Genomic DNA, 24,351 nt, shown 5'->3' with positions numbered 1-24,351 from the left:
TTGACATTGAGCAATGCTATATAGTGCTCAACAGAAAAGGGAAACCAATGTTAAAAGCATTAGATGGATGTTTGATTCTTCACAATTGCAATACAATACCACAGGTACAGAAGGGCCTAGGCTAGGGGATATAAATGTATATTGTTGTAGTGATTGTGAGTTTGCTCACAGCTTCTTGAGTCCCAGGAGGGTTGTAAGTTTGCACCTGAGGCAATGGAGGGTTAAGTGACTTGGCCAGGATCACAAGCGGGATTTGAACTGCCAACCTCTGTATTACAAGACCGGTACTCTAACCACTAGGCCACTCCAGCCAACAGGCTATAGCCACCTGCACGTAATTTGGAGTAGGAATTGTAACCAGAAACCCTTGCTCTCAGCATGACTTAAGGGCTCAGTAGCCATGTACCTGTGGCCACCTTGAAAATAGTTAACAGGCTGGAATATAAAAATGTTGTGGTTCCATAATTATGGACAATTGTGGGACTATGTTTAATAATGCAAGCAGTAAATTACCTTTGCAATAATATACAGCAGTGGCATAGTAAAGAACATATATTGTTATGTATGTATGCATTCTCCCCCCCACCACCACCCCCAACAACCCTGAGAATGGGTGGGCACTTCATAACAGGGGACTGGGGTTCACCACATAAAGAAGGATGGAACCTAGCGGGGAGACACATGAGGGGCAAAGCATGACACAAACTATGAGCTGTGGATACCTGTGAACCAGGTGAAAACAGATACAATGGGGAACCCTTAACCATGAGGGTTGCACACATCCATTTTCAGGGCCTCTCCCCCTCCCCCACCCCACAGCCAGCCACTGCTGATTGTGTCCAATAGAGAACAAGACATCTGTACAATGAAGTGGGTTGAACAAATCATGGCTCTCTGAGGTCAGGGTATTACAGTCCACTGCTGTCTTGCAATCCTCTTGACCAACTGTCCTGCAAGATGCAAGAAGTGTGAGGGGGAGAATTTAAAAACTTAAAATTTGGAAAAATCTGAAGTTTTGTACTGTTTTTGAAGAATAGGCGAAACTGCTGAGTGCCATACGGAAAGGAGGATTCCTTGAAGTTCAGTATCAGTAGTGGAACATTGCTTCTTGTTTGACAATCTTGTGTATCATTTTTTTCTGACCTTCTCTTGTTGTGACTGTACAGTTTCGTTGCACAATAAAGACTTCTTGGAAATTAAAAAAAATATATATGGAAGAAGTGTTTGGTTAGCAAACATTCTGTATCCTGCTATGTAGGTAGCAGAGAGGAAAGAGGTGGCTGAGAGGTATGAGCTTACCTAGAACTTGTGGTGCTGGAATATGTAGGCTCCAAGGGACCAGAGGCTGGCTGCTTCAACACAAGAGAGAGAGGGGGGTGGGGGCAGTGAGCCACCACATCACACCCAGGAAGGAGTGTCCTGGAGGTTACAGAATGCAGAGTTGGTCTGAGGTGGAAATTGCATAGTATATGCTAGGCTAGCAACTACCACCCAGTCTGAAACAAACTGCACACATCAGTTTTCTTTACAAAAGTGTCCTAAATCTTCCCCCCCCTTTCAACCATTAGCCATAAACTCACCCCCCCCCCCAGGAACCCAAAACAACATACACAGTATATATAGAAAAGCATACATTTGGGAAAACCGCACTGCAAAGCCATCCCATACTATAAATGGAAACCTATAAAGTGCAGCACAGAGAAAGCCCTTTTAAAGAGGCTCCAATAAAGGAAATGCAAGTTTCTAAACGGGAAGAGCAGCTGGCGAGTTTGTGACCCTTCATCGTGATGAGCACAATCCAAACAGTGCAGATGAGAACACCTGTAGTTCGTTACGGAGAATCAACAATACAGCAGCTATCTGCAGAAAGCAGCGGCAGGGAATTAGGGCTTTTGACGATAATCAAAATTAATGCCGGCCACATGCTTTAGCAATTATCAAAATTAGGCCGGCCATGGGGGGGGAAAGTGGGTGTGGGCGGATACTGCATTTGGCAATTATCGAAAATACGCCGGCTATGTGAGACCCGCCCATATCATTCTCGAATGGCCGGCCATAACAGCGTATTTAAGCGGCGTTCTCCGTATTTGCGAATCTTTTGCATTAGATTGGGACAATGGCACCCAAACTACCACCTACCCGCAAGGGAAACTTTTCTGATGCTGAAGTGCAACTGCTGGTGGAAGAAATAGACAGGAGGCACATGAACCTGTTTGCGCCCACTGGCCAGAGGCTAGCTGCAACCACTAAGCAGAGGGAATGGGAGGCTGTCAGACAGGCTCAATGCGGTGTTCCACACAGGGCGAAATGTGGAAGACTGCAAAAGAAAGTGGTGCCGGCTGAGGCAAGATGTGCGGAGGAAGGCTGGTGCAAACCCCCCAGGAAATGACACCGCAAACCTGACCCCCACTGAACTGGTCGTCCATAGGCTCTTGCCCCAGGAGGGGATCCATGGCATTGGGTCCCTGGACACATCTGCACAGGCTGAGGGCTCAGGTAGGTTCACCATTAGGGAGCTGGGGGATCTGTTGTGCTGTACTACACTGTGTTTCACACAAGTGGGGGACAGTGTGGTGCTCCTCAGTAGGGAAAGGGGGAAAAGAACAGCATGCAATGCTTATCATCATTGCAAACCATCACATATGGAGAGGGAGGAGGGGGGGAGAGGGAAGAGGGAGGAGGGGGGGTAGGGTCTCCAGCAATGTATATCATACATGTCAAGATATTTACAAGATTATATATACACGTAAATCAAATACATACACCGTGTGTAGGTTTGCACTGTTTCACACCTTTGGGTGCCTTCCCCACTCCCTCCTTTTTTCCCCATCACCAAACTCTGCATATCTCCTTCCCACACCTCTGTACTCTAGCCACTGTGTCCTCTGCACTCCTTTCACAGTTGTATGTCTACCCACCTGTGTGGCTATCTTGCACGTCAGTCTCCGCAGTGCACTGCATTCCTTGTCTCTAGCTCTGTACCATGCACAATGACATCTGTGGCTTGCCTGCCAATCCCATTCCTCACCATCTCTTTGCTGGGTTTTTGCCTGTGGGGCTATGTATATGAATGCTGAAAAACAAATGCAGAATATTTGGACCAACACACTTGTTCCCTTTTTGCTATGCAGGTGATGACACCCAGTGGGAGGAATAAGCTGGCACTAGTGGCCTCCAGCCCCACCACACACAGCAGCAAAGCCGTGGGCCTGCACACCAACCAACACAGGACCATGGGGTTGAACCACAACACCACCACCTATGCCTCCACCAACTTCCGCACCACCTATGCCTCCTCCAGCTGCAGATGATGGCACAGATGAAGAAAGTGATGAGGCAGAAGGGGGGGCAGCTGCTCAGCAGAGGCCAGGCAGCCAGAGGAGCCAGCTACTGCGCCTGTCCACACAATTGCTGAACCACAATCTGCAGATGGAGGAGTATCGGCGGAAGAAATTACAGATGCACCAGTAAGTGCTCCAGGTGCAGCAGGAAGCGCTCCAGGCCCAACGGGAGGCCCACCAGGAAGCGATGCAGGTGCAATGGGAAGCAGTAGAGGCCCAACGTGCTGTGATCCAGCAGCTCCAACGGCTGGAGCACAGCATTGAGGGCCTACACCGTTTCCTGAGACCACCTAGTCCAGCTGTGCAGCACCCACCACTACAACAACTGCCATCCACTTCTTCGACTGCACATGAACCACCTGCGAAGAAGTGGAGCTTGAGATCATCCGCTTCCCCAGCCACCCATCCAGCTCCCATTCTGGGTCCTGTGCCCAGCTTGCAGGACAAGGGACAGAGAACAAGGTGGCCAGATTTCACCAGGGCAGCTGAGGCAGCGGGCTGCCTTGTGGACACCGAGGAGGAGAGTGGGAGCTCACTCTCAACAGAGTTCCCATGCAGCACCAGCTGCAAAGGAACACGGTGGGAGGGGTAGGAGGGGACGGGGAAAGTGATGGCACATGCTGGGGGTTGAGGGGTGGAAGGAGGGGACTATGCACAGAGCGGGTGATGGTGGTGGGAGGGGGTGTTGTGGGTGTGTAAATACTGTAAGATATAAATAAATATGCACTTACTTCACTGAAAACTTGTGTCCAAGAGTCTTTGTCTGGCTCTGACCCCCAGCTGGTGAGCAGTGAGCTCTGCTCTGTGGGCGGGAGGTGGAGGGGGCTCCTCATCCTGTTCCTCTGGGGCCTGCTGCTGCTCTGGTGGCTGTACCTCGTCTGGGAGGGCCTGTCCTCGGCGCTTTGCCAAATTATGTAGCATGCAGCAGGCCAGGAATATCTTTGCCACCTTTTGGGGGCTATAGAGGAGCTCCCCTCCAGAACGGTCCAGGCATCGGAACCTGTTCTTTAGTAGTCCAAACGTCCGCTCTATTATGCCACGGGTGGTCCGATGCCTACTGTTGTAGTTCTCCTCTGCCCTTGTTTGTGGGTGCACTATGGGGGTCATGAGCCAAGTCTGCTGTGGGTAGCCTCGGTCACCTTTGGAGAGAAGCAGAATGAGACAGATGATGAGTATGTATTATTTGGAGTGGGTACCTTGTAGAGGTTGGGATGTAGACAGTGCTGAGGCCTGCCTGTTGGAGGAGGTGATAGTTTGGCCACATCCATGCTGCACTTACCTAGGAGCCATCCGCCGGTAATCTCCCCTCGGTCAAACCTGCGAAAAATGCCTGAGTGCTGCAATATGTATGCATCATGGGTTGACCCTGGATATCGGGCACACACATCTAGAATCTCCCCCTGGGTGTCACACACCACTTGCATATTCATGGAGTGGAATGATTTTCTGTTCCTATAAGTGGCCTCTTGTGCCCGGGGGGGTCTGAGTGCGACATGTGTGCAGTCAATGGCACCTATGACCGAGGGGAAGCGAGCTACAGCGTAGAAGTCAGCCATGTTGTTGTGCAGGGCCTGGGGGGTGGTGGGGAAGGTGATGTACTCAGGGGTGTGGGTGAGGAAGGCATCAAGGAACTGGGTGAGGCAGTTAGAAATGGAAGGCTGTGTGAGACCCGTGTTGACAGCTAGGACAGACTGGAAACTCCCAGTGGCCAGAAAAGAGAGAGAGAAGCAGTGATCTTTAGGTGCACAGAGATGGGGTTGTTCCTACGGGTCCCGGCCTGCAGAAGGGGTTGGAGCTGGTCACAGAGGTAATGAATGGCAGCTCTATCAAACCGGAACCTAGTGAGGCACTGCAGGTCAGTGAGGTCTAGGAAAGTGGAACGGAGCCTGAACACTCTGAGGCATGCATACCTCCTGCGGTGCCTCCCCTCTTCCTCTAACATGCTAGCCACCTGTGCATTTAGTGCCTCCATTTCCCCACAGTACAGATGCAATACACCAGTGAAAGACACCAGGAACAAACAGAAGCTGCCACTCACTCTCACACCAGCCACAAACACCCACTACAATCTCTCCTGCCACACCCTCTAGCCACTCACTCTCCAAGCAGCAAACGAGTCTTCACAAACAGCTGCAGCACTACACTGGACAAACACAAAAACAGAGGAAGGTAAAGCATAAATGAGGCAGACAGGGACACACGCTAACAGGTACTCAACAATCTCTCAGCTTTCTCTGCAAACACCAGTTGAACTCTCCCAACAACGATTTTGCCACTCTCCAACTCCACTCAATCGCTAATGGGTCTATAGACAATTTGCCTCTTACTCTGGTCGCTTTTATTTGTGGTCTAATCACGCCGCCTGTGTCGCCGGCCATGCGTTACTATTTCGCTATCCGTTATACGTTGCAGCCGCGCGTCTCGTTACCCCGCCCGCAACACACCCCTAACATGCCCCTTATGTAGCCGGCCTTAGTTGGCCGGCTTTACGGTGACGCCGGCGGAAAGGCTGGCGTTCGATTATGGCTTATGGCCGGCTTTCTGTGACGGAGCCGGCGATGTTCCTTTTATGTCGGTTTTTCGCCGGCACTTTCTTTCGATTATAAGCTGGATAGTAACATAGTAGATGATGGCAGAAAAAGACCTGCACAGTCCATCCAGTCTGCCCAACAAGACAAACACATATGTGCTACTTTTTGTGCATATCTTACCTTGATTTGCAACTGTCATTTTCAGGGCACAGACCGTACAAGTCTGCCCAGCACTATCCCCGCCTCCCAACCACCAGCCCCGCCTCCCACCACCGGCTCTGGCACAGACCGTATAAGTCTGCCCAGCACTATCCCCGCCTCCCACCACTGGCTCCAGCACCCAATCTCGGCTAATATCGGTACCTGAGATGGTCTGGTTGAAGCCGCTGGGTGTCTTTGATGACATGGAAGGAAAAACAGCACCTGCGAAATCAAAAGACTCGATTGTGATGGTGGGAGGGAGTAATGGGGCGGGCAGAGTCGGGCCGGGTGCAGGGTGGGGGGGAATGTGTATTGGGAAAGGGGGGTGGGTGATGGGGGGGCTCGTGGGTGGACAATGATCTGTGTGTCTTGTGGAGTTGTTGTTTTTTTAATTTCTCTCTCTCCCTTCGTTTCTTTTTATTCTTTCTTTTTCTTGTTCTGGTTTGTTGTGTGTATGTGGGATCTCTTTCATTCACCATTCACTGGCCAGTCTGCGCTTTCAAGGTTCATCCTGATTAAATGAGTTTTGATTTAAAGTTATTGACATACTAAAAGTAGTGATTCAAAGAAAATATACACTAAAAATATATACACACCAAAGGATCAATGAGGATTTGCACCTGACTGCTTGAAAAACTGCATGTTTAGGAGCCAGGATACATAAAGTCTGAAGTCTGCTTGGGAGATAAAGGAAGGTTTGGATTTATGTTAATCCCCGCACCGCCTTAATTAATATTGTTTAGATCTAGGTGATTTATATATAAACTTAGACATGTTGAAAGTATACATCATCAAAGCACCCCTCCTTTTTCTGTACATAGACATGTAAGTGTACAAATCAAAACACTTCCCTGTTTCTGTAGGTAATCACACAGCAAACTAAACAAGATTCACACCATGAAGCTTTAGAAAAGCAACATTTTATACTAGCTATTTCCAGCATATGTGTTATTAAGCCTTCTAGATTCTACTACAACCCAGAATACATCACAGTTCTACTCAGCCCACAGGCATTGCTTAAAGGAGACATCTACCATACACTGCATAAAATTTCAGTTCAGATTCAAAACAGTTTTAAAACTGTCAACTCTGTGAAGCAGAGATTGTTATGTCTGTGTACAGGCTAAACAGCAAGCACACTTCTCACATTTTCTCTGTTCACCATGGTAGTCCCAATTTGACAGGCAGCCTGTTTAAGAAAGGCTGTAATGCACAGATCAGTCAGGTCTGCTGAAATTCTCTCCACAGACCACCTTCACTTTGCCACCCCGCCCCCACTTTAGACAATATTTACAGGAATCTAAATGAGCTACAAATTATTTTATGTATCCAACTACAACAAAAAATACACTATCAAGCCCATAACCAGCAACAAATCCGAGCAGCAATGCTGGTAACAGAGTCGGCTCAGAGGACGAGTAGAAAAATGCACCAGGACCTAGGAGTATTTTCCTGCCACTGGCCCTGAGTGCCTTCACCCGCCAGACACTTACCTTCAACCGTTTCACCACCTCATCGTCGATTATTCTGTCCGTGATCTCTTTGACTCTCGGAGGATAAATAATTACTTTTCCATCGGCAGGTTTTTGCTGTCCAAGAAAGTCCATACTGCTGATAAACTTTGCCGGTCCACGATCCTCTACCGGCCTCTATCGGTCAGAAAGCAAAAGTTCAGCAGGATGCAAAACATGACTTTTCTAACCTCTTCCATTCAAAACATTAAATTTATAACGAGATCTAATTCTTAGAGAATCAAAACATCGGTTTATAAAATCAAAGTTCAACCCGGCATTTCACTGCTGGCTCCATCTCTCCCGGCTATATTCCGAGGCAATTCCTTCCCCTAAACGTACATACTCCATTGCCCGCACTCAAAATCAAGGGTTTGAAGGGAACATTTCACAATTAAAGAAAATGCAGCAAAAAGCCATCTTGTCCAACGGATCTGCGGCAGACGACTCCCTACGGCTGAAATATTTACACGGATCTCTAAAGAATCGGAGAGAAAACACCAATCCACAATGGGCCCGAAATGTTAGGCCTCAAACTATCAGGTGAAGAAGCGGCAGCGAAAGAAGAAGGGCTGGGATCGCAAAAGCAAATATGACAGGCTAGAAAATATTACCTGCAGGATTCCAGCACGAGGAAAGGGCTCTGAGGACCTCCGGTACTTGAGGAACTTGTGGCAGGGCTCCGGATAAAGCTGAGGCAGACCCTGCAGCCAGGGAACTGCTGCGCTACCGCGCTGGTCCCGACTCCCGAATGATTCCCCGCGGACCGGAAGAAGTCGCGCTTGTGCGCGCGCATTGCATCCAGGCGGCCGCCGCCGCGCCGCGGGAGAGGAGGAAGAGAGAGAAAAGAGCTTCACGGCCAAGGAGGTTTAATAGACAGGAGTGGAAGTGAGCCTATCTAATCCATTGTAAGCAAGGAAGCCTATTTGGTTAATCTCTGTTTCCACTCCCCCGCTCAGCCGTCATCATCTCTAGTACACAAAACAAAGCAAGCAAACCTAGGAGCTGCTGAATCCACTTTGTCGTTCGTCGTTCTTTATTGTTGGCCCATCTGTAACAAGTCTAAAGCTGTTTAAATTAGATAGGCAGTGCCTTAAAAGGTGAAGGACAAAATATTTTTTCCATATCATCAAGCTGATCAATCCATAGACTGGTGGGTTGTGTCCATCTACCAGCAGGTGGAGATAGAGAGCAAACTTTTGCCTCCCTATATGTGGTCATGTGCTGCCGGAAACTCCCCAGTATGTTCTCTATCTCAGCAGGTGGTGGTCACACACAGCAGCAGCTCTGGCTAGGCCTCCAAGCCTAATCCTTAGGTTTTGTTGAGGCCTGGGGTTGAGGGCTCTTTTGAGCAAGTGCAAACCTGGTGGTGCCAGGTCCCTCCTTTTCTCCCCCCTCCCGCTGGCTCCGTTAAAAAAAAAAAAAAAAAAAAAAAATGTTAAACATCCTTAAAGGCGTTTATTTCGACGTTTATTTAAACGTTCATTGCAGCTACTCACTGGGACACCAGTTCGTTACAGCTCGGAGCGGCAAGCAGGTAATTTTACCTTTTTATAGCGGGCAGGGGGTTCCCCGATTCTTCTCCTCGTGGCATATGGCGTCGGAGGGCGAGGGCGCAAAGGGTCGCTCCCCGGATCGCTTGAGCGCTTCTAGAGGGGATGCGGGGGTCTTACAGCCTGATTCGCCCTTGTTGGGTGACAGTTTCGTGACCGATGAATGTCCCGGTCCTTCCTCCGGCGTGGCGGTTTTTCCCGCCATAAACGCCCATCCCCCGCTCCTCGCCTCCGCCATCTTGGCCTGGCCACGCGGCTCGGATGGCTTCTTCGTGGGCCGCCCTTGAGGTTGGAGACATTAATGCCATGAACGCCCTTAATTTGGGCGACGGCACAAAAGCGGCTACAGTTAAGTGCCGTTCTTCCCGCGCGGCTCCTTCGCGGAGTGTCGCGCCGGACGCCATTTTGGATGCGCAGCAGGCCTCTCCCCCGCTCTTGCGAGCGCCGGTTGAGGGTGCGTCTAGGGCTGTTGCCCAGGCTGCGGAAGTGCACAGTCTGGGGGGTTTCTCCCCCGAGTTTGTTTTGCTGCTGCATCAGGCTTTCCTCATGCAAAACGCTGCCCCTGCTCCCTCTTCTGATAAAGAGGTTGAGGTTCCCAGAGGTAAACGCCCTCGGGTTGATTTCCAGGCCTTGGAGGACTTTGTCTCCTCCGATGTAGATGAGGGCAGCGTGTCTGAGGTCTCCCAACGGTCCTTTGCGGATTCCTTGGAGGAGACGGATCCCCGCTCGGATGGAGCGGATGACCCCTCTGCAGCGCGGCTTTTTAGCCCAGAGGATTTGCCCAACCTGTTAGTGCAGGCCATGGGCATTTTGATGATTTCCTCTCCGGAGGACGTCTCTCCCTCAGCCCCTGTTGGCTCTGCCATTATGCTGGGGACGAAGCGCCCGCCTAGAACCTTCCACGTGCATGATGCCATGCACACCTTAATTTCGGCTCAATGGGATGTCCCGGAAGCGAGCCTCAAAGTGGCTAGGGCTATGTCCCGCCTCTATCCTTTACCTGAAAGTGAACGTGAGGCCTATCTGTGGCCTACTGTGGATTCTTTAATCACTGCGGTAACTAAGAAAACGGCTTTGCCGGTGGAAGGTGGCACGGCCCTAATGGACGCCCAAGACAGAAGATTGGAGGCGGCCTTAAGGTCGTCCTTTGAGGCAACTGCTTTAAGTTTGCAGGCCTCGGTTTGCGGTTCCTATGTGGCCAGGGCGTGCCTGACTATGGTGCAGCGGGCTTCCCCCTCGGATCATTCCTTGAGGGCTGATTGGCCGGCCCTGGAATCGGGCCTAGCCTATTTGGCAGACTTGCTGTATGATGTCTTGAGAGCCTCCGCTAAAGGCATGGCTCAGACAGTCTCTGCACGGCGGTGGCTTTGGCTGAAACATTGGTCTGCTGACCACGCCTCTAAATCCCGCCTGGCTAGATTGCCTTTTAAAGGCAAGCTGCTCTTTGGGGTCGAGCTGGACAAAATCGTGACCGATCTCGGCACGTCTAAGGGCAAGAAGTTACCAGAGGTCAGGGCTCGGGCTAGTACTCGTCCCGGTACCTCCAGAGGACGGTTTCAGGAAGCCCGTCGGTACTGCCCGGGCAGGTCGGGCTCCTCTGCCCCCTCTTCCTTCAAGAGGAATTTCTCCCCCAAGCAGCATTCCTTTCGCAGAGACCGCCGTCCCGGAGGTGCTCCCTCCGGTCCTCCCCCAGGGTCTCGCGCCCAGTGACGGGGCCTTGGTCCACGCCCCAGTGCAGATTGGAGGACGGCTGTCCTCGTTTCTGGGTGAGCGGACCACAGTAACTTCACACGCTTGGGTGCTGGAAGGCATCAGAGACGGCTACAAGCTAGAGTTCTGCCGACCCTTAAGAGACGGGTTTGTACTCTCTCCCTGCAAGTCTCCGGTCAAAGCTGTGGCAGTGCAGCAGACCTTGGACAACCTGATCCGCCTGGGTGCGGTCGTTCCGGTGCCAAAAATCAGATTGGCAAGGGACGTTACTCCATTTACTTTGTGGTACCAAAGAAAGGAGGTTCTGTCCGGCCTATCCTCGACCTCAAAGGGGTCAATCGGGCCTTGAAAGTGAGGCACTTTCGCATGGAGACTCTCCGCTCTGTTATAGCGGCAGTGAAGGCAGGAGAGTTCTGGGCTTCCTTGGACATCAAGGAAGCGTACCTGCATATTCCCATCTGGCCTCCTCTCCAACGCTTTCTGCGTTTTACAGTCCTGAGACGACACTTCCAGTTCAGAGCCCTCCCTTTCTGGTTGGCTACTGCTCCGCGGACCTTTTCCAAAGTAATGGGGGTCATAGCGGCCTTCCTGCTAAAGGAAGGAGTACAAGTCCATCCTTATCTGGACGACTGGTTGATCCGAGCCCCCTCTTATGCAGGGTGCGGCAAAGCTATGGACCGGGTAGTTGCTCTTTTGAGCTCCCTGGGATGGATCATCAACTGGAAGAAGAGCCAGCTGCACCCGACTCAGTCCCTGGAGTATCTGGGAGTTCGATTCGACACCCAAGTGGGCAGAGTGTTCCTGCCAGACAATCGGATTGTCAAGCTTCAGGCTCAGGTGGACTAGTTCCTAGTAGCCTCTCCTATTCGGGCTTCGGACTACGTGCAGCTGTTGGGCTCTATGACGGCCACGATGGAAGTAGTGCCCTGGGCCAGGGCTCATATGAGACCACTACAGCTATCTCTGCTGCTGCGCTGGACTCCGATGTCGGAGGATTCTGCTGTGCGCCTTCCCTTGGACCCAGCAGTGCGCAAGGCGCTGAGCTGGTGGACGCAGACAGACAAGTTGTCTGCAGCAATGCCTCTGGTGACCCCGGAGTGGATTGTCGTCACGACAGACGCCTCTTTGATGGGCTGGGGAGCCCAATGCTTGGGAAGGACAGTGCAGGGGCTCTGGTCTCCTGCAGAGGCAAGTGGTCTATCAACCTCCTGGAACTCAGAGCCATTCGGTTGGTGTTATTGGAGTTCATCCCGGTACTGGTGTTGAAGCCTGTACGGGTCCTGTCGGACAATGCCACAGCTGTGGCCTATATCAACCGCCAGGGAGGTACCAAGAGCGCCCCTCTAGCCAAGGAGGCTATGAATCTATGCCAGTGGGCGGAAGCGAACCTGGAGCAGGAGCCCGGAGAGCGGCAGCTATCTGCTCAGGCGTTCTTGGACATCACGAAGCGCTGGGGCCAGCCGAGCCTATATCTGATGGCGTCATCGGCCAATTGCCAAGTGCCGCGCTTGTTCAGCAGAGGACGGGACCCTCGATCCCTGGGAGTAGATGCTCTTCTCCAACAGTGGCCGACACAAGAGTTTCTCTATGTGTTCCCGCCCTGGCCCATGTTGGGCAGGGTGCTAGTCCGGGTGGCAAAGCATCCCGGCAGGGTAATCCTGGTGGTCCGGATTGGACCAGATGTCCCTGGTATGCGGACTTGATCAGGCTCTCAGTCGGCGATCCTCTGCGGCTGCCAGTGGAGCAGGGCCTGTTACATCAGGGTCCCGTGGTGATGGAGGATCCCTCCACCTTTGGTCTTACGGCCTGGCTATTGAGCGGCAGCGTCTGAGGAAGAAGGGCTTCTCAGACAAGGTCATCGCCACTATGCTGAGAGCGAGGAAGCGCTCTACTTCTACTGCTTACGCCAGGGTTTGGCGTGTCTTTGCAGCATGGTGTGAAGCAGGCTCACTTTCTCCCTTCACTGCTCCAATTCTTCAGTGTTGGCGTTCCTGCAAGAAGGTCTGGAGAAAGGCCTGTCGCTCAGTTCCCTTTAAGTCCAGATAGCGGCTCTGGCTTGCTTCAGGGGCCGCCTGAAGGGTGCTTCCCTGGCTTCGCAGCCAGATGTGGTGCGCTTTCGCAAGGGAGTTACTCACCTGCGCCCTCCTCCGCACTCAGTGGTGCCTGCGTGGATTCTCAACCTGGTGCTAAGAGCATTGCAGAAGCCGCCTTTTGAACCCTTGGCAAGGGCATCTCTGAAAGACCTGACGTTGAAAGCAGTCTTTTTGGTGGCTATCACTTCAGCCAGAAGAGTTTCCGAGCTCCAGGCGCTCTCTTGTCGAGAGCCTTTTCTGCAGTTCACTGAGGCAGGAATGACTATTCGCACAGTGCCTTCCTTCCTGCCCAAGATTGTTTCTCGCTTCCATGTGAATCAGCAGCTCTGTCTCCCTTCCTTTCATAGGGAGGACTACCCAGAGGAGTACTCTGCTCTTAAATATCTGGATGTGAGACGAGTCATCATCAGATACTTGGAAGTGACCAATGATTTCCGGAAATCGGATCATCTGTTTGTCCTGTTTGCAGGTCCTCGTAAGGGTCTGCAGGCTGCTAAGCCTACAGTGGCAAGATGGGTCAAGGAAGCCATGGCAGCGGCTTATGTGGCCGCGGGGAAGGTGCCGCCTATCCAGCTGAAGGCTCACTCCACAAGAGCTCAGGCGGCCTCGATGGCAGAGGCCGGATCCATCTCCTTGGAAGAGATATGCAGGCGGCAACTTGGGCTTCGGCTCATACATTCTCCAAGCATTACCGTTTGACGGTGGCTGCATGGGCGGAGGCCCGGTTTGGAGCTTCAGTGTTGAGGTCAGGGATTTCAATGTCCCGCCCTGGGTGAGTACTGCTTCGGTACATCCCACCAGTCTATGGATTGATCAGCTTGATGATATGGAAGGTAAAATTATGTATAATCATACCTGATAATTTTCTTTCCATTAATCATAGCTGATCAATCCATAGCCCCTCCCAGATATCTGTACTGTTTTTATTCTGGTTGCATTTCAGGTTCAAGTTTAGTCTTCAGTTACTTCAGAAAGACTTCGTGTTCAAGTTTTTTCACTTGGATTCTTCAAGAGTTGAGACGAGTTTGTGTTACAGTGAGCTGCTGCATTCCTCTCCCCCCCCGTTTTACGGGGCTGGATTGAGACATAAATTCTGCCGGCACTCCCTCCCGCTTCGTGCGGCTGTAGGGCAGCTTTGTACCCCTCCCGCTTCGGCGGTGTTAGGGTCAGTCAGCTCCTCCCGCGGTTGCGGTTGCAGGATAAGCCAGATCCCCCCGCATCGGCGGGTGTGGTGTCCCTCCCCCGCTCCGCGGGGATGAGCTGGACGGATTCCCCTCCCCCACGTGTGGGGATGAGCTGGGTTAATTCCCCTCCCCCGTTTCGGCGGTGGTGAGCTGGGCAGAGTGTCCCTTCGTGGGTGTAATTCTCTTATGTGCTGAGTCCTGCGGATGGAGCTTTGATATCGACATACTGAGGAGTTTCCGGCAGCACATGACCACATATAGGGAGGCAAAAGTTTGCTCTCTATCTCCACCTGCTGGTAGATGGACACAACCCACCAGTCTATGGATTGATCAGCTATGATTAATGGAAAGAAAATTATCAGGTATGATTATACATAATTTTACCTTTTTACTTATTAGACAGCTTTTTATTTATTTGTTTGTTTGTTTGTTTGTTGCATTTGTATCACACATTTCCCCACCTATTTGCAGGCTCAATGTGGCTTACATTATGCCGTAGTGGCTATCGCCATTTCCGGAATGAGAAATACAAAGTTCATATTTGCTAAAGTAACTTATAGAGTAAGTTAGACAGTAATTTATGGAGTAAATTAAACAATCAGAGAAATTACACAATCAGATATAGAGAGTACATTTCGGCATAAGAGGTAACATGATAGTTCGTAAACTTTCATTGGTGATTGAGTGATTGAGGCAGTCACGTGTAAGAAAGTTCGGTTTTGTCATATTTTTGTAGAGTTTCGTTTCTTAGTGTTTAGGATGGGTCTTTGTGGTAGGCTTTTTCAAACAAGTTGGTTTTCAGTAGTTTTCGGAAGATTGTTAGGTTGCGCATTGTTTTTATGATATTTGGTAATGCGTTCCAAGTTTGCTTGCTTATGTATGAGAAGCTGGTTGCATATGTTGATTTGTATTTAAGACCTTTGCAACTGGGGTAGTGGAGATTCAAAAATGTGCGGGCTGACCTTTTTGCGTTCCTGGTTGGTAAGTCGATCAGGTCCGACATATAGGCTGGGGCCTCACCGTAGATGATTTTGTGGACCAGGGTACAAATTTTGAATGTAATTCGTTCTTTTAGTGGGAGCCAGTGTAATTTTTCTCTTAGGGGTTTGGCGCTCTCATATTTCGTTTTACCAAATACGAGTCTGGCTGCTGTGTTTTGCGCAGTCAGTTGCTTAATTATTTGCTCATTACATCCTGCATAGATGGTGTTGCAGTAATCTAGGTGGCTTAGAGGCATATTTTCAAAGCACTTAACCTTCCAAAGTTCCATAGATTTCTATGGAACTTTGGAAGGCTAAGTACTTAGAAAATATGCCTCTTAGTACCATTGATTGTACCAGGCTGCGGAATATTTCTCTTGGGAAGAAAGGTTTTACTCTTTTGAGCTTCCACATTGAGTGGAACATTTTCTTTGTTATGTTTTTCACATGGCTTTCTAGTGTGAGATTTCGATCAATTGTAACTCTGAGAATTTTCAGACTGTCCGAGACAGGGAGGGTGTAATCTGGGGTATTTATAGTGGTGGGTTTGTTCGTGTTCTATTGTGATGAGAGGATGTTTTTTCTGCGTTTAGTTTCAGTTGGAATGCATATGCCCATTAGTTCATTATTTGGAGGCGGTGAGAGATTTCCTTTGTAATTTCTGTTAGATCATGTTTGAACGGGATGTAGATCGTGACATCGTCTGCATAGATGTAAGGATTGAGGCCTTGGTTGGATAGTGATTTGGCTAGGGGTGTCATCATTAGGTTAAAAAGGGTTGGTGAAAGTGGTGATCCTTGGGGTACTCCACATTCTGGTTTCCATGGTGATGATGTATTCGAGTTTGATATCACTTGGTATGTTCTTGTGGTCAGGAAACCATTAATCCATCTGAGTACGCTTCCTCCAATCCCGAAGTATTCTAGAATGTTCAATAGTATTTTGTGGCTGACCATGTCGAACACGCTGGACATGCTGAATTGTAAGAGGAGTACATTATTGCCAGTTGCTATTATTTGTTTGAATTTGGTTAGGAGAGTGATTAGTACTGTTTCGGTACTGTGGTTGGATCAAAATCCTGATTGAGATTCATTTAATATTGAGAATTTGTTCAGGTATTCGGTGAGTTGGTTGGTTACCATATTTTCCATTAGTTTTACTGCCAGAGGGATGGATGCTACCAGGCAGTAGTTGGTTATGTCGCTTGCTTTTTTCTTTGTGTCGTTTGGTATCGGAGTGAGTAGTATATTTCCTTTGTCCTTGGGGAAGAGTCCATGTTGTAACATGTGGTTTAAGTGTGATGTGAGATCTGTTATAAAGCGTTGTGGGGCAGATTTTATTAGGTTATTGGGACATATGTCCAGTTTGCATTGGGATTTGGCAAATCTGTTGATGGCTTGAGTGACGGTTTTGTCGGTCAGTAGGTCGAAGTTTATCCAGATTCGGTCTGCTGGGTATTTATTGGGGATTGGGTCTAGGCAGTCAAAGAATTTTTCATGGTTGGTGGTATTGAGTGGTAACGTGAGTCGTAGTTTTATGATTTTCTCATTGAAGTATGTAGCAAGATTGTCTTCTGATGGGGTGTCTATGTTGGATGTGGTGACCGGTGTAGTGTCTAGTAGTTTGTTCACGAGTTGGAAGAGTTTATGCGTGTCTTTGTAGTTTGGTCCTATTTTGGTTTTGTAGTATGACCTTTTGGTTTGTCTTATTTTATATTTGTACTAGCCGTTGAGCCCGTAAAAACGGGCTGGTATAGAGGTTTTCCTCCCCCCGCGGTCACCACCGCTCCCCTCCCCCCCGCAAAGTCGCCACCGCTCCCCCCCCCCTCGAAGTCGTCGCCGCCACCCCTCCACCTGGTCTGGGCCCTCTCTTCACTTCTGAACTTACAGATCCATTCGCCGAACGCAGCAACGCACATCAGCTGAGCTGCCCCTTCCTTCTCTGCCTGTGTGTGTCCCGCCCTCGCTGACGTTACGTCACAGGAGGGCGGGGCCACAGGCAAAGAAGGAAGGGCTCACTGCAGCTCAGCTGATGTGCGTTGCTGCGTTCGGCGAATGGATCTGTAAGTTCAGAAGGGAAGAGAGGGCCCGGGCCGGGTGGAGGGGTGGCGGCGGCGACTCCGAGTGGGGGGGGAGCGGTAGCAACCTCGGCGGCGCAGTTTCCCTCTCTGTCCCGCCCCCCCCGTCATCACGTATTGACGCGGGGGCGGGACAGAGAGGGAAGTCTCTACTGCGCATTTGCGAGTGAGTACGGTCACTCGCCGTTTTATGTTTGATTTTCTTTGCATTTGTTTCCATGTGTTGAGTGTGTTTTCATCTTTTGTTTTTTTCTATGCTCGTTCCAGTCTCCTAGTTTGTGTTTTTAATTGTTTCAGCTCTTCGTTGAACCATGGTAACCGAGCTGTGACGTTGTGAGGTTCTTGTTTGTAATGGTGCAATTGTATCTAATATGCTTCTACATCTGTTGTCCCAATTTAGGAAGGTAGTGTTTAGATTCTGTTTGTGTTGTCCATTCATTTTTGTAGATCTGCTGCCAGAAAGTGACAGGGTCGATTTGGCCTCTCGTGGTGTATGTGGTGCATTCTTGTTTGTGGTGTGAGCCTTTTTTCCACCATTGTAGGGTAAAGTTCAGTTGGTGGTGGTCTGACCATGGTACGTCTGACCATTTTGTGTCTGTTATGATTAGGTTTAGCTTTGAGGACAGTTTGTATGTGATGAGGTCAAGTGTGTGTCCTTTGGCATGAGTTGCTTGCATAGTAGGCCAATTGAGGTTCCATAGTTGGAGGAAATCCTTGCATTCGTGTGCATTGGTTGCGTTAAGGTCTTCTAGGTGTAGGTTTATGTCCCCTAATATAAGTAAGTTAGAGTTAGATATGCAGGTATTCGATATGAAGTCCATGAAGTGAGGTTGGCATTCTTGCCAGTTACCTGGTGGTCTGTAGAACAAGATAACGCTTAGGTGGTCAAGCAGGGTAGTGCATTGGATTCTAACTGAGGCGATTTCAAGTTGTGGTGTTATGGACTCGGCAGTTGTTGTTACTGTGAAGTGGGATCTGTAGATTATTGCTATGCCTCCTCCTCTTTTTTTTTTTTTTTTTTTTTCTTGTCCAGTGAGTGATTTTGTAGCCTGGAGGGCATAGATCTAGAATTATGGGATCCTTGTGATCGTGGATCCAGGTTTCACTGATGAATAGTAGATCGAGGTTATCTGCTGTGATCCAGTCTGTTATTATTGTTGTTTTGTTAACTACTGACCTGGCATTTATGTATCCCATTTGGATTTTTTGATAGGGGTTGGCTGGGTTTGAGGTTGTGTTGATTTTCATCAGGTGTCTATTCTCCTGTAGTGTGGGTTTATTGTGATCTTTCTTTCCTTTGTATTGATTCTGTCCGCGTGTGATAGTTCTTCCATTATTTTGGTTGCTGCTGTTCTGGTGAGGTGTACAGGCTGGATTGAAGGATGTAGCACAGCGATCAAGGGGGGACAGGGCCAACACTCTGGGAGAGAGGGCGACAGTGGGGGTCAGGTCATGCCCGCTAACAATGCAAGGCCTGCGAAAGACAAGAAAGAGAAGAAGAAAAAGAGGGGGAAGGGAAGGAAGAAGAGTAGGCGGAGAGACTCTAGCAGTGAGAGCAGTTCCAATTCCTCCTCTTCCTCATCGGATGAGGATGAGGAAATGTGGAACACGGGGGGGGGGGGGGGGGGGGGGGGCGGCGGCCGGTGCCAGGGATAAATGTCCCCTGCCGCTGGCTGCCCTACCTCGCCTATGGAGGATGGTCCCCAAATACAAAAGCTTCCTATATGTAGATATAAATATCATGAAATAACAATTGAATATAACCAAAACAGCTTAAAATGATTATAGCTGGTAGAAACAGCAATTTTAAACTCTGTATTTTGTGCTAATTTTTCTACACTAAAAACTAAATAAATCAATAAATACACTGTATACTACTACTACTATTTAGCATTTCTATAGCGCTACAAGGCATACGCAGCGCTGCACAAACATAGAAGAAAGACAGTCCCTGCTCAAAGAGCTTACAATCTAATAGACAAAAAATAAATAAAGTAAGCAAATCAAATCAATTAATGTGAACGGGAAGGAAGAGAGGAGGGTAGGTGGAGGCGAGTGGTTACAAGTGGTTACTAGTCAAAAGCAATGTTAAAGAGGTGGGCTTTCAGTCTAGATTTAAAGGTGGCCAAGGATGGGGCAAGACGTAGGGGCTCAGGAAGTTTATTCCAGGCGTAGGGTGCAGCGAGACAGAAGGCGCGAAGTCTGGAGTTGGCAGTAGTGGAGAAGGGAACAGATAAGAAGGATTTATCCATGGAGCGGAGTGCACGGGAAGGGGTGTAGGGAAGGACGCGTGTGGAGAGATACTGGGGAGCAGCAGAGTGAATACATTTATAGGTTAGTAGAAGAAGTTTGAACAGGTTGCGAAAACGGATAGGGAGCCAGTGAAGGGTCTTGAGGAGAGGGGTAGTATGAGTAAAGCGACCCTGGCGGAAGATGAGACGGGCAGCAGAGTTTTGAACCGACTGGAGAGGGGAGAGGTGACTAAGTGGGAGGCCAGCAAGAAGCAGATTGCAGTAGTCTAAACGAGAGGTGACAAGGGTGTGGATGAGGGTTTTTGTAGAGTGCTCGGAAAGAAAGGGGCGGATTTTACGGATGTTGTAAAGAAAGAAACGACAGGTCTTGGCGGTCTGCTGGATATGAGCAGAGAAGGAGAGAGAAGAGTCAAAGATGACCCCAAGGTTTCGAGGAGGAGACAGGGAGAATGAGAGAGCCATCAACAGAAATAGAAAACGGGGGGAGCGGGGAGGTGGGTTTGGGGGGGAAAATGAGAAGCTCGGTTTTGGTCATATTTAATTTCAGGTGGCGTTGAGACATCCAGACAGCAATGTCAGACAAGCACGCTGAAACTTTGGTTTGGATGCAAGGTGAGATATCAGGGGTAGAAAGGTAGATTTGGGAGTCATCAGCATAGAGATGGTAGGAAAAGCCATGGGATGAGATTAATGAACCAAGGGAAGAAGTGTAGATAGAAAAGAGGAGGGGACCAAGAACAGAACCCTGAGGTACGCCGACAGGCAGAGGGATAGAAGTAGAAGAGGATCCACCAGAGTGAACACTAAAGGTGCGGAGGGAGAGGTAGGAAGAGAACCAGGAAAGGACAGAGCCCTGGAATCCAAGTGAGGACAGGGTATCGAGAAGTATGCTGTGATCGACAGTGTCAAAAGCAGCGGAAAGATCAAGAAGAATGAGGATGGAATATTGACCTCTGGATTTAGCCAGTAATAGGTCATTGGAGACTTTAGTAAGCGCAGTTTCGGTTGAGTGGAGAGGGCGAAAACCAGATTGTAATGGGTCAAGAATAGCATGTGAGGAGAGAAAATCAAGGCAGCGGCGGTGAACAGCACGCTCAAGTAATTTGGAGAGAAAAGGAAGGAGGGAGATGGGTCGGTAATTAGAGGGACAAGTAGGGTCAAGTGAAGGCTTCTTAAGGAGAGGTGTGACCACAGCATGTTTAAAGGCAGCAGGGACAGTTGCAGTGGAAAGTGAGAGGTTGAGAATGTGACAGATAAAAGGAATAAGAGTAGGAGAGATGGCATTAAGAAGGTGGGTAGGAATGGGATCAGAGGAACAGGTGGTACATTTTGAGGAAGAAAGGAGAAGTGTAGTTTCCTCAATAGTAACTTCAGGAAAGGAGGAAAGGGAATGAGGGGAAGGAGAGAGAGGGGGACGGACTAGTGGAGGGAGAGGTGGTGAGGTAGAGAAAGCAAGGAACGTGACGATATCCTGTTTCCTGATAGGTTCATCTTAACTGTTGTTATAATCTGCCTTGGGAAGCCTGGTGTTATAAAGATGATGGAATATATTGAAATTAAATGGAAGTAGAACTAAACTCTCCTTTTGTTTGGGCACTTGGAATCACATCTTCATCTGTTTTGTAGAAGTTTACTTTTTAGATACACAAATGGATTATTCTGTTTTTAACAGAATCGAGCGTGGTACCGGAAGATTGGAGGGTGGCCAATGTAAAAGACACAATGTCTTATTCTGTCCTCACAATATAACACAAACAAACCCAACACCATAAACACCCCAGAATATACCCTTCCGATCTCAGAGCATCTGAAAATTCTGGGAGTCACAATTGACCGAAATCTCACACTTGAAGACCATGCAAAAAACACTGCAAAGAAAATGTTCCACTCAATGTGGAAACTTAAAAGGATCAAACCTTTCTTCCCAAGGGAAATATTCCGTAGCCTGGTACAATCGATGGTGTTAAACCATCTAGATTACTGCAATGCCATCTATGCCGGATGCAAAGAACAAATCATTAAGAAGCTTCAAACTGCTCAAAACACAGCAGCCAGACTCATATTTGGGAAAACTAAATACAAAAGCGCCAAACCCCTAAGAGAAAAACTACATTGGCTTCCATTAAAAGAACGAATTGAGTTCAAAGTTTGCACTCTGGTCCACAAAATCATTCACGGGGATGCTCCGACCTATATGTCAGACCTCATAGACTTGCCTACTAGGAACACAAAAAGATCAGCACGCACATTCCTCAATCTCCACTACCCCAGTTGTAAAGGACTAAAATATAAATCCTCATATGCATCCAGCTTCTCCTACATATGCAAGCAACTATGGAACGCACTACCAAAGGCCATAAAAACAATGCATGACTTAACAATCTTCTGTAGACTACTGAAAACTGACCTGTTCAAGAAGGCTTACCATGAAGATTCATCCTAAATACAAAATAATCAGACTTTACATGAACTAGACAGAACTGAACTCCTGTCACTTGACTGTCTAACCTCATTGCTATTAATGAAAGCTACGAAATACGCACTACCACTTTATGTCAAAAATGACCTCTCTATAGTCGATGAACTATATTACAATTCACTCTATCACTCAGAAACCTCTATGCAACACCATAATGTATTCCCTTTACCATGTATGTATGCATCTTAACGCAATACCACTTGTAATTTTGTACCCAGAAATGAAGACTACTCAGAAACCGTTATGCAATACCATAATGTATTCCTCTTTACCATGTATCTACGCACCTTAATGCAGTACCATAATGTATGCTTCTCTACCATGTATGTACGCACCTTAATGCAATACCACCTGCAATTCTGTACCCGGAAATGGCGATCGCCACTATGGCATAATGTAAGCCACATTGAGCCTGCAAATAGGTGGAAAAATGTGGGATACAAATGCTACAAATAAATAAATAACGCCGATTTTTTAAAAAGGATCCAGAGGAGATCCGGGAAATTATAGACCGGTGAGTCTGGCGTCGGTGCCGGGCAAAATAGTAGAGACTATTATAAAGAATAAAATTACAGAGCATATTCAAAAGCATGAATTAATGAGACAAAGTCAACATGGATTCAGTGAAGGGAAATCTTGCCTCACCAATCTACTACATATCTTTGAAGGGGTGAACAAGTAAAATCACTACTACTAAAATGCTCACACTCACACTGCCTTCTGGACCACTGCCCGGAATTCCTGTTCCAAAGCACACCAACAAAGGTTGTTCAATGGCTAACAGACTGCCTCAACAGTGATTAAGCTATAATGTAGTAAATTTAAAACGAATCAGAGAAACGTTTTCTTCACTCAACGTGTAATTAAACTCTGGAAGTCGTTGCCAGAGAATGTGGTAAAGGCAGTTAGCTTAGCGGAGTAAAAAAAAAAGGGTTTGGATGGCTTCCTAAAGAAAAAGGCCATAGACCATTATTAAATGGACTTGGGGAAAATCCACTATTTCTGGGATAAGCAGTATATAATGTTTTGTACTTTTTTGGGATCTTGCCAGGTATTTATGACCTGGATTGGCCACTGTTGGAAACAGGATGTTAGGCTTGATGGACCTTTGGTCTTTCCCAGTATGGCAATACTTATGTACTTAGAACATGTTTCAAGGACAAGTGGTTTTATAAATCAAAATAAATATTTTGTTTCATCCAGATCTCTTTTGTTTACATATAAATGGGCTATAAGCCCCTAATGTAGCCCATTGGTTTTCTTATATTTTGTTCTTGTGATAACTTATACTGTGCCAAAACTGAAAACTCCTATCTCTTTTTTTTTTTTTAATTAAAGCTCAGCTATACAAATTAACGGCTCCATTGCCGCAACCATCAAAAACATCACAGAAAAAGAATAGCATCCAAAAGGCAATAAAGCAACACGTCTCACCTAAACCCCAACCCACCCCTCCCACTAGAACACCCCCCCCCCATAAGTCTTTACATTGTATGCAGAGAAGAATCAGGGCAAGCAGCCCACTTCACATAGAGGTCCCAAATGCGAAAATAAGCCAGTAGTTGTCCGCTACGCAAAGCTGTTAGTTTGGACATCAAATGAATATGGGCCAATTTCCGCAAAATCACAGCAAGTCCAGGTAAAGTAGGTTGTTTCCAGGCCGCAGCAAGTACCAATTTACACGCTACAAACATATAATTAACTAAATGATGGTTGGCCGCTTTCATCCCCCGCAGCTTAAAGTGCAGCAGACAATAATCCATTCTCAAGGGGTTGAAGTCTTAGTAAGGCTGGAGACAAATTTCAACACAATAGTTCAAAATTCTTGGGCCCGAAGGCAAGTCCACCATATATGACACATATCTCCCACAGAATCACACTGTCGCCAACATAGAGGAGACCCCAACTGAAATATAGCAGCTAAATGCTTAGGGGTAATACCAGCTATATACTATTTTATATCCAACCTCCATTAAAGCATTAGAGACAGAAACCTTGAGTAGCGATCGAAACACCCGCTCTCACTGTGGGTATTCGTATGAAACACCCAGAGCTGACTCCCATTTTAAAAGGTAGTAGTACATAATCGGTGTAGCATAAGAAAGAAGGGCACTATATAATCAGGAAATCCCTCCTCTACCTCCCCCTCCCACCATCGCCCGCTCCGACTGGGTTTCTACCAACCTCAACTGCTTTTGCGCCCTTCTCAAGATTAAATCTCGTATTTGACAGTACTGAAACATGTTAGAGGCTGGAAGCCCATATTCCTCATGCAAATCAGTGAAAGGAAGCAACTCTCCTTCCTCCCAAACCTGCCCTAACTCGCACAAACCCAGACCCTCCCACATACAATAACAGGGGTCTAGTGTCCCCAGGGCAAATTGAGAGGCAAAGCGGATAAACGTGTGTAAAAAATACGACCATGGAAAAACTTGGCCC

General features: G+C 48.2%; 1 protein-coding gene across 2 annotated transcripts in view; it reads right to left on the bottom strand.

Annotated features, from left to right (window-relative positions):
* Positions 1–8,428, bottom strand: part of NIPA2 (NIPA magnesium transporter 2) — a 94,772-nt gene extending 86,344 nt beyond the window's left edge. The window contains exons 1-2 of one of the 2 annotated variants that reach the window (XM_030191318.1): positions 8,199–8,427; positions 7,567–7,722 (exon numbers count right to left, since the gene is read on the bottom strand). The gene's annotated coding sequence lies outside the window, so the exon portion shown is untranslated. Of the gene's footprint in view, positions 1–7,566; positions 7,723–8,198 lie in introns of both variants that reach the window. The other variant, XM_030191319.1, reaches the window with a different exon arrangement.
* Between the last annotated feature and the right edge of the window lie 15,923 nt (positions 8,429–24,351).

Source organism: Microcaecilia unicolor, chromosome 2 (assembly GCF_901765095.1).
Source record: "Microcaecilia unicolor chromosome 2, aMicUni1.1, whole genome shotgun sequence".
NCBI lineage: Eukaryota > Metazoa > Chordata > Amphibia > Gymnophiona > Siphonopidae > Microcaecilia > Microcaecilia unicolor.
The sequence above is the reverse complement of the archived record's forward strand: the minus strand, read 5'-3'. Positions and strand labels throughout refer to the sequence as shown.